At 38.8% G+C, this 9,839-nt stretch overlaps 1 pseudogene; it reads right to left on the minus strand.

Moving 5' to 3' along the window:
• Positions 1 to 736: 736 nt before the first annotated feature.
• Positions 737 to 8,149, minus strand: LOC119261627 (annotated as a pseudogene).
• Between the last annotated feature and the right edge of the window lie 1,690 nt (positions 8,150 to 9,839).

Below are 9,839 nucleotides of genomic sequence, written 5' to 3' on the forward strand. Positions count from 1 at the left end.
GCTAATAATGAGTCTCATGTATGCCCGTAGTCCCCTCACCAGTCACCAAATGATACTCTGTTCATCTGTGTGCTCTCTATGCTCGAGAAACTTACTGAGAGAAAGCTAACAACCAAGCGAAAACTAACCTATCAATCATAACTGAGCTAGGCTAGACCAGCTGCCTGCTTGCTGTTTCTTTTATTCAGTTGGCCACACCAGTTTTCCCTGGATGCCTGGATGCACCTCAAACAGTAAAGTAAATAAGAACCTCATCATCTTTAGGACGTTCATATATAAAACCTATTAATGTGTTATTGCCCTTTGGACACAGTAGGGTCTACAACACCACCTGCATATATAGAACCTGTTTTACTCTCTTCTCACCACTTGCACTGAACTGAGGGCTCTGAAACAAGTGTTCTCCAATAGATCAGATAATTGGCTTTTAAGCCATGTAATATTACATTTCTGTGCTGTTTATTTAATTCAAACCTAATTTAATTAAAGAACCTTTCATATAACGACCAATTTAAGGGTTTTCCTAAAACCTTTAAATTATATGGAAGTTTTAACTAAAAATGTTCTCACCCTTACAAATCATTTACTTAAATTGTTCTCTAAAGAATTATCCATTTAAAGGGAAACAGAAATGGTTCTTCTGTGGCATCATGCAAAGAACCCAGAATTCTGGGATGTGTCAGTCCTCCCCACTGTATAGCAGCGCCAGTCTTTAGATCTGCACCACTGCTTCTGGTTATGTAGATACTCTGCACTGTAGAGACCCTGGACACTGACCCTGCCCTCCCTTCCAATAAAAAATTTGATTCTGACCACTCACACTGCTCTCCATCACAGACAGATCAGTAACTGGACACAAAGACAGACAATGTTGTTTGGATTAATTATAATTAACATGAGAAACACAACTAAATTCAGGGAAAGGCTAATACTATTGTAATCTCATACCTGACTCCGCTGTGACATGCATTTCTTCTTTAACATCAGGCCACAATCCCTCAATCTCCACAGCACACCAGTACCATCCAGTGTCTCCACTCTGCAGATCTCTCATAGTCACAGTAAAGAGACTCTGAGCTGGGTAATCGATCACTGTTAATTTCTCCTTTGTCATATTTGCATACGCCCGAATCTCACAGTACCTGAATTCACCCCCAAGATGATAGCACCAGTATTTCTTATGTTGCATATATTTGTTATCATAGTGACATGGAATAGTGACAGACGCTCCAGTTTGAAGAGTTAAAAACCTGTCACTCTCGAGACCTGCAGAGACAACAGACAGACAGCTATTGTTACTGACTGCAAATAAGCCTCATTTTGTGTTTTGAAATACTATTAATAGTACATTAACACTAATGTCTGGCTTTGATAACTGGTCTAAATGAATGCAATACAAAAACTTACTGCATGAAAATCTACTTACATGTGACAAAAGATATAAAAATGAAAAGGCAATGCATGTTAGTTGTTTTTTTCATGGCATAAATTTTGCTTCATCTGTCTCCATTGTGTTGCTGATACTGTGCCCATAGAGGCTCAACCAGTTCCTGTTTGTTAAATTTAAAATCAAGATGTCAAACCAGAAACAGAATCAGAAGATGTATTCATTCTGAAACTTAACTGAACTGAACTGAACTGTCTATATTATTAATACATGCAAGACTTAGCTGTTGGATGAAATCTAAACCACCTATCTGTCCTTTCCGCCCAACAGTGTCCACTGCTTTTGATTATAAAGCACTGAATACAAGTCACATAAGAAGAATCTGCACGCATGTTTAAGAATCTCATTCACATCACAGCAATTTATTATTAACAAAGGACACTTGTATTGATAAATTGTTAAATGAGTTTTATATTTGTGCTCTGAACTCTGAAATAATCCATTATGGTCAGTAATAGTGCCCTGTACATATAATGTATGTAACCCAACCCTTCATTTCTCCCAAGTGCACAAACCCTAACAGCCATGACACCATTACCCTGATCTTAGACTTAATAATAATAATAGATAGTATTGTTATTTTCAAAACAGTAAAAATGTAACAGTTAAATAATCTTTTTTAAACTCAGGGTAACGTTAGGTATCATTTAACAGAACAAATACTATATTTCATTGTATTTGACACTGACACTGACATTTGATTGTTTTATCTCTCAGATACTGCTAGAAACAAAAAGTCACTGTTGATACTGAGAGAAAAGTTGCAGAATTGAACACAGAACCCTGTGTAATACAATGCAATACAATACTATATAAGACTCAGTAAATGCTCAGTAATGGTAGATCAATGTGGCAGTTTATTAATATTAATACAAAGGCTTTCAAATATGAATTTGACTTTTTACTGGTTTAACTGTAAAAAGGTTCAGTATTACGACTGGTATCAGGATATTAGAATTACTCGGCATTGGATTGAAAAGAAAATTAATGGTGTTTTTTTATTAATATATAATAATATATAATAATTAATCCACACAAAGCCATAACATGCTCAAACACACATTACAATCAAGGACATGCATATGAAAAGTACAATATAGACATAAGTAGTTAACAACAACAAGCAGTGATAAAAAGAAAACAATAAAACAAACATTGAAAAAGGAAATTAGTGGAATTGCCCATCACTGTTATACGGTGACATCACATGAGGCAGAAGGATATCAGGGATGGACAACTCTGGTCCTGGGGGCTGGTGTCCAGCACAGTGTAATGATTTCCCTGCTCAAACACACCTGAACTTCAACTTGTCTGTTACTCTTGGTGTTTAGTAGGTGTTATAGGGAGACTACAAAACTGCGCTGGAACCCTCCAGGAACCCTGATCTATATACTGCACTGCTGTTTTACTAATCAGTTCCCATTACTGCAATCAAACCATGATAAATGAACAAACACAGAAGTTGCTGCTGAATATTCCTCTCTGCCCTCGCCAGCCCTCGACACCTCCAGGATCACAGCATGTGTGGAATTATTCAGTTGTGTGCAACACAGAACGGCTCTCTGAAACAAATAAAAGCAGCAATACATCACATATGACTATATATGCCAGTGTATATAAAAGCACAAACAGAGGTGTCAGACTTGCATCAGTTCATAGTGTTTCATATCAGGGGGCATATTGACTCCACCCTGTCCACCCTTGTCTTGTTCTTTCATCTGTGTTTTGTAGCTTCTACCTGTAATCAGTCTTTTGTAAACTCATACATCAGCTGGGCTTCTTTGAGATCCAACCTTGTCACAGTCTGCACATGCAAACGCCTCACTTCCATATGATGTTACCATTAACTTTTTGTTGTCATCTGCACAATTATCATTTTAAATCACCCCAAAATCCACACTAACCATTCATATAATGCAATGCACTGCACTGAATTCACAAGTTATACTAGTTATTTCCAATATTAGTGAATCAGAGTACACATGCTGTTGAGTGATGAAATCACCATTTCAGGAGAATCAATAACAATTTTGTTCTTTAGCATTTCAGAGCAAAAAGCAAAGAGGTGGGGGGTGATAATGAAGTGTGGAAATGAATTTGTAATTAAAAAATAACACCACTTGCAGAAGTGCACTACTCACAGATCTGTTGCTGATTCTGTATTGGTAGTAACAATTGCAGAAACTATAAGGACAAAGCAAATGTGTTAATTATGTGTGTGTGTGTGTGTGTGTGTGTGTGTGTGTGTGTGTGTGTGTGTGTGTGTGTGATTTGATTCGTTTAAGGGTGAGCTCTATTTTAATCCAATAGGTGTAATAACATTGTCACTAGACGTAATGACCAGGGGCATCACTCAGCCAGTTTTAGGGGGGACTAAGGCCCAATCCCATTTCACCCTTTACCTAACACTTAGCCCTACCCCTCCGTTTTTTTACACATTCATGTCTAGGGGTAGGGTTATCCTGATTGTTGTTGAGATGGAGGGGTAGGGTGAAGTATTAGGGCTACATGGCCCTTCAAACAGTGATTTTTCAGGGGCGCATTCCAAACGGAGTGTTATGAGGAAATTCCCAGAATGTCCTGCGAATCATCAGCACTGCAAGTCTGTTGTACACTTACAGTAATAAGCAGTAACTAAATGTTTTGTAATTTTACATAACTGTAAAAAGTGATGCAGCTCAGTAAATTATATAAAATTTAACATGTTTATTTAACCATGTTTTTACTGTACATTAATTAAGAGACCCTTATTAGTCCCACAACAGGGAAATTTCACCTCTGCATTTAACCCATCTGTGAAGTGAAACACCACATACACACTAGTGAGCACACACACTAGGGGGCAGTAAGCACACTTGCCCGGAGCGGTGGGCAGCCCAATCCGCAGCGCCTGGGGAACAATTGGGGGTTAGGTGTCTTGCTCAAAGACACCTCAGTCATGTGCTGTCGGCTCTGGGGATCGAACCGGCGACCTTCCGGGCCTACATGTGTTCCTCTCCTGCATGCGCATGGTGGTCACACCGGATACTAATGTGTGTATCTTCCCAGTAAAAAGTCACAGCTCACGATCTGATGAAAAATAAACTTTCCTCAGCAATTTGAAATGAAGGAGCTTGGTGCAGTAAGGGTAAAGAGAGGTTGGAAAATGACCGTTTAAAAATTCAGGTGAAAAAATTGAATTGTAAGTATAATGTATGATAGACACTTTAATTAAAGTGGCAGGATATTTCATTTATTAAGTCATCACACAATCAAGAGACATTTGTTTATGTATTTTTGTGTCTGCAGTGGACTGTTCCCTCTTTGGCCATGTCAGGCCTTGTGGTCTGAGGCCCCCCAAGTCCCTTGGGCACAGGCCTCACTGGCATGGTCAGTCAGTAATCCATCTCAGGTTACATTTACAGTTTTTTCAGTATATCTGACAATGTCAGTGAACTTTAACAACATAATACAGCATGCTGGGACTGTTGAGATGGTCTGTATTAGACCTGTTTCATGTTCAGTGACCTCTCAGGTCAACATCCACAAATATAAAGTTGAATCTAACAAATAAAATGAATAACTGAATTCAGCAGATTATAAACAAATAGTTTTTCAGCAGTTGATTAAAAGTCTCTTGATAATCTACGGAATGTATTCACTGATGCTACAACATTGATATGTTGTTGATATGGTCCTGAGATTAAGACCACTGTGAAGTACTTATTTCATGTAAAAAGGACCACTTAAAATAAAGTGTCACCCTGCGTTGTGACAACAGCTCTTATAAAAAGGACTAAACAATTAAAATTGGATGTGAATTGAAAACAAACACTGGTAGCTTAGTGCTAACAAAATTCCCATAGGGATGCTAGTAGAATATGCATTGTGCTAGCAGCTAATCAGACATTAAAAGGCTATGTACAAAGCAATTTACAAGGTTTCTGCATTAAACATTTCTAATGAGTTCTATAATGACACACAACTGACAGGTCTTCATGGTTTTACTATGTAGGGTTAATGAAGGACAAGTTAATGAAATGACAATAATACTCCATAACTTATTTACCATTCTGTTACATCCATGCTGTTCCTGATGTTTCACTTTTCCCCAAACTCTGCGCTCCATAGACTCAAATACATACAGCAAAGGCTCATGCCTGCATAAATAAGCTCCAAGGGTGGTGGAAGGTTAAAGGTACGTTTTTAGCAGCATTCAGGCAGAATATACTGTGCCATCATGCTAGATACTATAGACGAGGCTCATAAAAGGAAACCACAAAGAGCAGATAGTGTGGCATCACACACCCTGCTCTCTCTGCTCTCTGATGAACTAATGATGATTTTAAGGCAATATTATCCTGCATCAAGCCAAACAGCCTCTAACCCCTGCTTCTTGTAGTGATCCCTAAAGCAGCCAGTCGGCAAGGCAAGTGACTCACTTCTCTTTAACAGGCAGTGTTGAACATAAACACATCGTAGCTACTGCAGCTTTGGAATATAAATACAGAAAATAAAAGTAAAGATGTATTTGGGTGCCCAGTCAAATGGCATGTTTTGTTGACTGTGAAAATAAGTGAAGTGAAATAAGTGCACATCTTCTATAGGGAACACAGTTCTGCACATGTTACTGCACAATTACTGTTTAATTCATCGTATCTGAATTGAACATATACAAAAAACAATAAATGCAAAATCAATATTGGGATTGTCACTTTCTCCATCTCTACATGTTGTGGCTATTTCTCCAGGTTTTAGAACTCTGCCCACTTCATGACTTGTGAACACAAATCGCTTGTAACACAATATCTTTCAGCACAAACAGGTCACAGGCAGCTCACATCACCTCATCTGCTTAACGTTTGAATGATATCATGCATGAGTGCAGCTTTAAAAGACTGATAGACTGTAGTCGTACCTGAAGTGGCTTCACTGATGCTGGTTCCCTCAGTGGCAGAAACTGAAGTCACAGCTGTTGAACAAAAGGAACACGATGATGTTCCTTGCACAATGAAATGGTGTGACTGTCATTATTAAATCTTTCCTCTCCACCCTCACACTTTCCTCATGTACACATTTAACCCTTTTGTGTTATTCATGTTTTTGTTACTCTGGGGTCTGGTGAACCCATCAGATTATTGTTTTTTAAATCAATACAGCCAAAATGAGTTATAGAAAATATTATAAGTGGCCAGCGTAGGGTTCTCGTTTAGCAGCTGAAGCCAGTCAGAAGCCTTTCCATGTTGTCCATCCTCACACACATACATTTAAAGATTGTTTGCCTGCGTTTACTAGAGCAGGCCCATTTCTTGACACTTTATTGGTTGTTGTGAGATGATAGGCATTACATTACAATTGTGTTCACTTATTCAGTTCAAGAAATCAAATGCTTTTGTTTGCGATCGTACCTGGAGGAGCATCACTGACACTGAGATGAACAGGAACCTGTAGATCTCCAGTTTTACACCAGTACCATCCAGCATCACTCTTCTGCAGCCCACTCATCTCCACACTGAAGGATCTTCTCCCATCATCACTGATCTGAACAGCAGAATTCTGGGATGTGTCAGTCCTCCCCACTGTGTAGCACCTCTGGTCTTTAGATCTGCACCACTGCTTCTGTTCATTCTGATATCCAGCACTGTAGAGACACTGGACACTGACACTGCCCCTTCCTGACCACTCACACTGCTCTCCAACACAGACAGATCAGGATCTGGACACAAAGGCAGAAAATTCTGTAATGATGCCATGATGAAACATAGTCAAAGAAACACCAAAATTCAGTGATGAACAAACAGTCATGAATAGGATTTATAATCAAATACCTGATTTCACTGTGATGTAAAGGTCTTCTTTAACATCTCTCTGAAATATTCCCCCAATCTCCACAGCACACCAGTACATTCCAGTGTCTCCACTCTGCAGATCTCTCATAGTCACAGTAAAGAGACTCTGAGCTGGATAATCAGTCACTGTTACTCTATCTTGTGTAGTATTTTCATAAGCCAGAATCTTACAGTAATTAAATGCTGTTCTAGCATCATAACACCAGTATTTCTTATGATGTATATATTTCATATCATAATGACATGGGATGTTGACCGTTCCTCCAGATTGAAGAGATAACTGCCTTTCTGACCACCTCCAGCTCTCAATGCCTGCAGAGACATCAGAACAAATGTGATTTTGTGCGCATACTATTATCTTATTTTTGCTTTTAAAACTTTGCTATTAGTTCATAAAAATAGTTTATTTTGCTCAAGAATGTAAAAGGTACCATAAAAGTCAACTTACTTGGAATAAAGAAAATGAACATCAAAAGGTAGTCCATGTTACACTGGTTCTTATGTCGAATAAGATGTTGCTTTTCTTGCTTCCTCAGTGTCTGTTGTGTTGGTGACACTGTGACTATATCAGCAGAGCCAGTTCCTGTTAGTTAAATTTACCATCAAGCAACAAAACCATTATAAAGAGCATGTTTTAATTTCTGAACTGACATCATAAGAGATGTACTGAAGAGAGACTGACCTCAGGCCATCAGACAAATTCTGACAGCCGCTGTATGTAGCTGTAACTGATGAACTGAAGACTTCACTCAGGTAATCAGTCTGACCCACCCACTGCTCCCTCACTCTAGATTGTAGTTTTTGACTACACTGTTAACAATAGCAGTAATTTCACACTGAACAAGCACAGCATTATGAGATTATGATACTTATCAGCTCCACTTACTAAATAGGAGCACTTTCTAGTTCTACAGTTACAGACTGTGGTCCATCTGTTTCTCTGCATACTTTGTTAGCCCCCTTTTACCCTGTTCTTCAGTGGTCAGGACCCCCATGGTCCCTCACAGAGCAGGTACTATTTAGTCAATGGATCATTCTCAGCACTGCAGTAACACTGACATCACTGACTGATAGTGTGTTAGTGTGTGTTGCACTGGTGTGAATGGACACAGCAGTGCTACTGGTGTTTTTAAACATCTCATTGTCACTGCTGGACTGAGAATAGTCCACCAACCAAAAATATCCAGCCAACAGCATCCTGTCAACAGCGTCCTGTGACCACTGATGAAGGACTAGAGGATGACCAACACAAACTGTGCAGCAGCAGATGAGCTATCGTCTCTGACTCTACAAGGTGGATTGACAAAGCAGTTTCTAATAGAGTGGACAGTGAGTGGACACAATGTTTAAAAACTCCAGCAGGACTGCTGTGACTGATCCACTTGTAACCCAGGTCTCATTTGGTTAACAGAAGGACACTGAGTCAAGTGAAATAATGGAGAATAAAAATTATAATTTAATTCTGAAGTGACATGAAATAGAAATCAACAGAACGAAACAGTCACTAAAGTGCAAAATTAATTGTGTAATTATCTTGAAAAAAAAAAAAAAAGAAATAATTGAAATACTCAGAACAACTGGTGAAATTAATACAGCCAATCAGCGTGAAGTGGGCGTAAACTCCGCCTTTTCTGATGTATGTTGTGCAGTGAAACTGGGAGAAATCCTGGGATTAAGTATTTCTAACTTGAGAATATGCTTTTACAAATCGTCTACCGTTGAAACATAAAGCTTAAGGCTTGGTGAAAGTCCATAAAGTAAAGGTTAAAACGGTCTATCTCTGACCGTAAGTGGTTTAACCTGAGCTATCCCAGTTTAGACAGGCCAGTAGTGTTGCTGTTGAAGGAGCACGTCGTGGTGAATTACATCTGCAACGACGACATATAAATATGTAGGACAGGATTCGGTCGGGTTATTTGGTGTGGTTGAATCCTTCGAAAACGTTTTTTTTTTCATCGCTCGGCTGCACGTGGCCAGTGCACCGAATGGACGCTAGATGGCGAGCAAGGCCCATATTTGAGAGCCAACCACCCGAACCTGGAGCTGGAGTACTCATACTTTTGCTGGACTCCCGCACTGGTCTCTTTCTCTATCTGCTCACCCACTGAGTAGAACTGACTCTTGATATTTAAGTGAATCGATCTTGACAAAAGAGACGTTGAGGAGGAGAATTCTATTTCATTAAAACTGTTGATTATTGACTCTTTGTAATTTGATACGTGGCTTTGATGTTTGTTGTTGCTGATTTTCTACTGATTATCTTGGTTATTGCTGTTATTGATAATTGTGGGTTTTGTTCTTGATGGTTGAACTTACAGTTTTTGGAGTTTATTTTGGGTTAAACAACAGAGGTTTTAATCTAAAGAGAAATTTAGATTAACAACAGTAAAACAACAGTGTCCACTGCTTTTGATTATAAAGCACTGAATACAAGTCACATAAGAAGAATCTGCACGCATATTGAAGAATCTCATTCGCATCACAGCAATTTATTATTAACAAAGGACACTTGTATTAATAAATTGTTAAATGAGTTTTATATTTGTGCCCTGGACTCTGAAATA

The sequence above is a fragment of the Pygocentrus nattereri genome, chromosome 19, assembly GCF_015220715.1.
Source record: "Pygocentrus nattereri isolate fPygNat1 chromosome 19, fPygNat1.pri, whole genome shotgun sequence".
Taxonomy (NCBI): domain Eukaryota; kingdom Metazoa; phylum Chordata; class Actinopteri; order Characiformes; family Serrasalmidae; genus Pygocentrus; species Pygocentrus nattereri.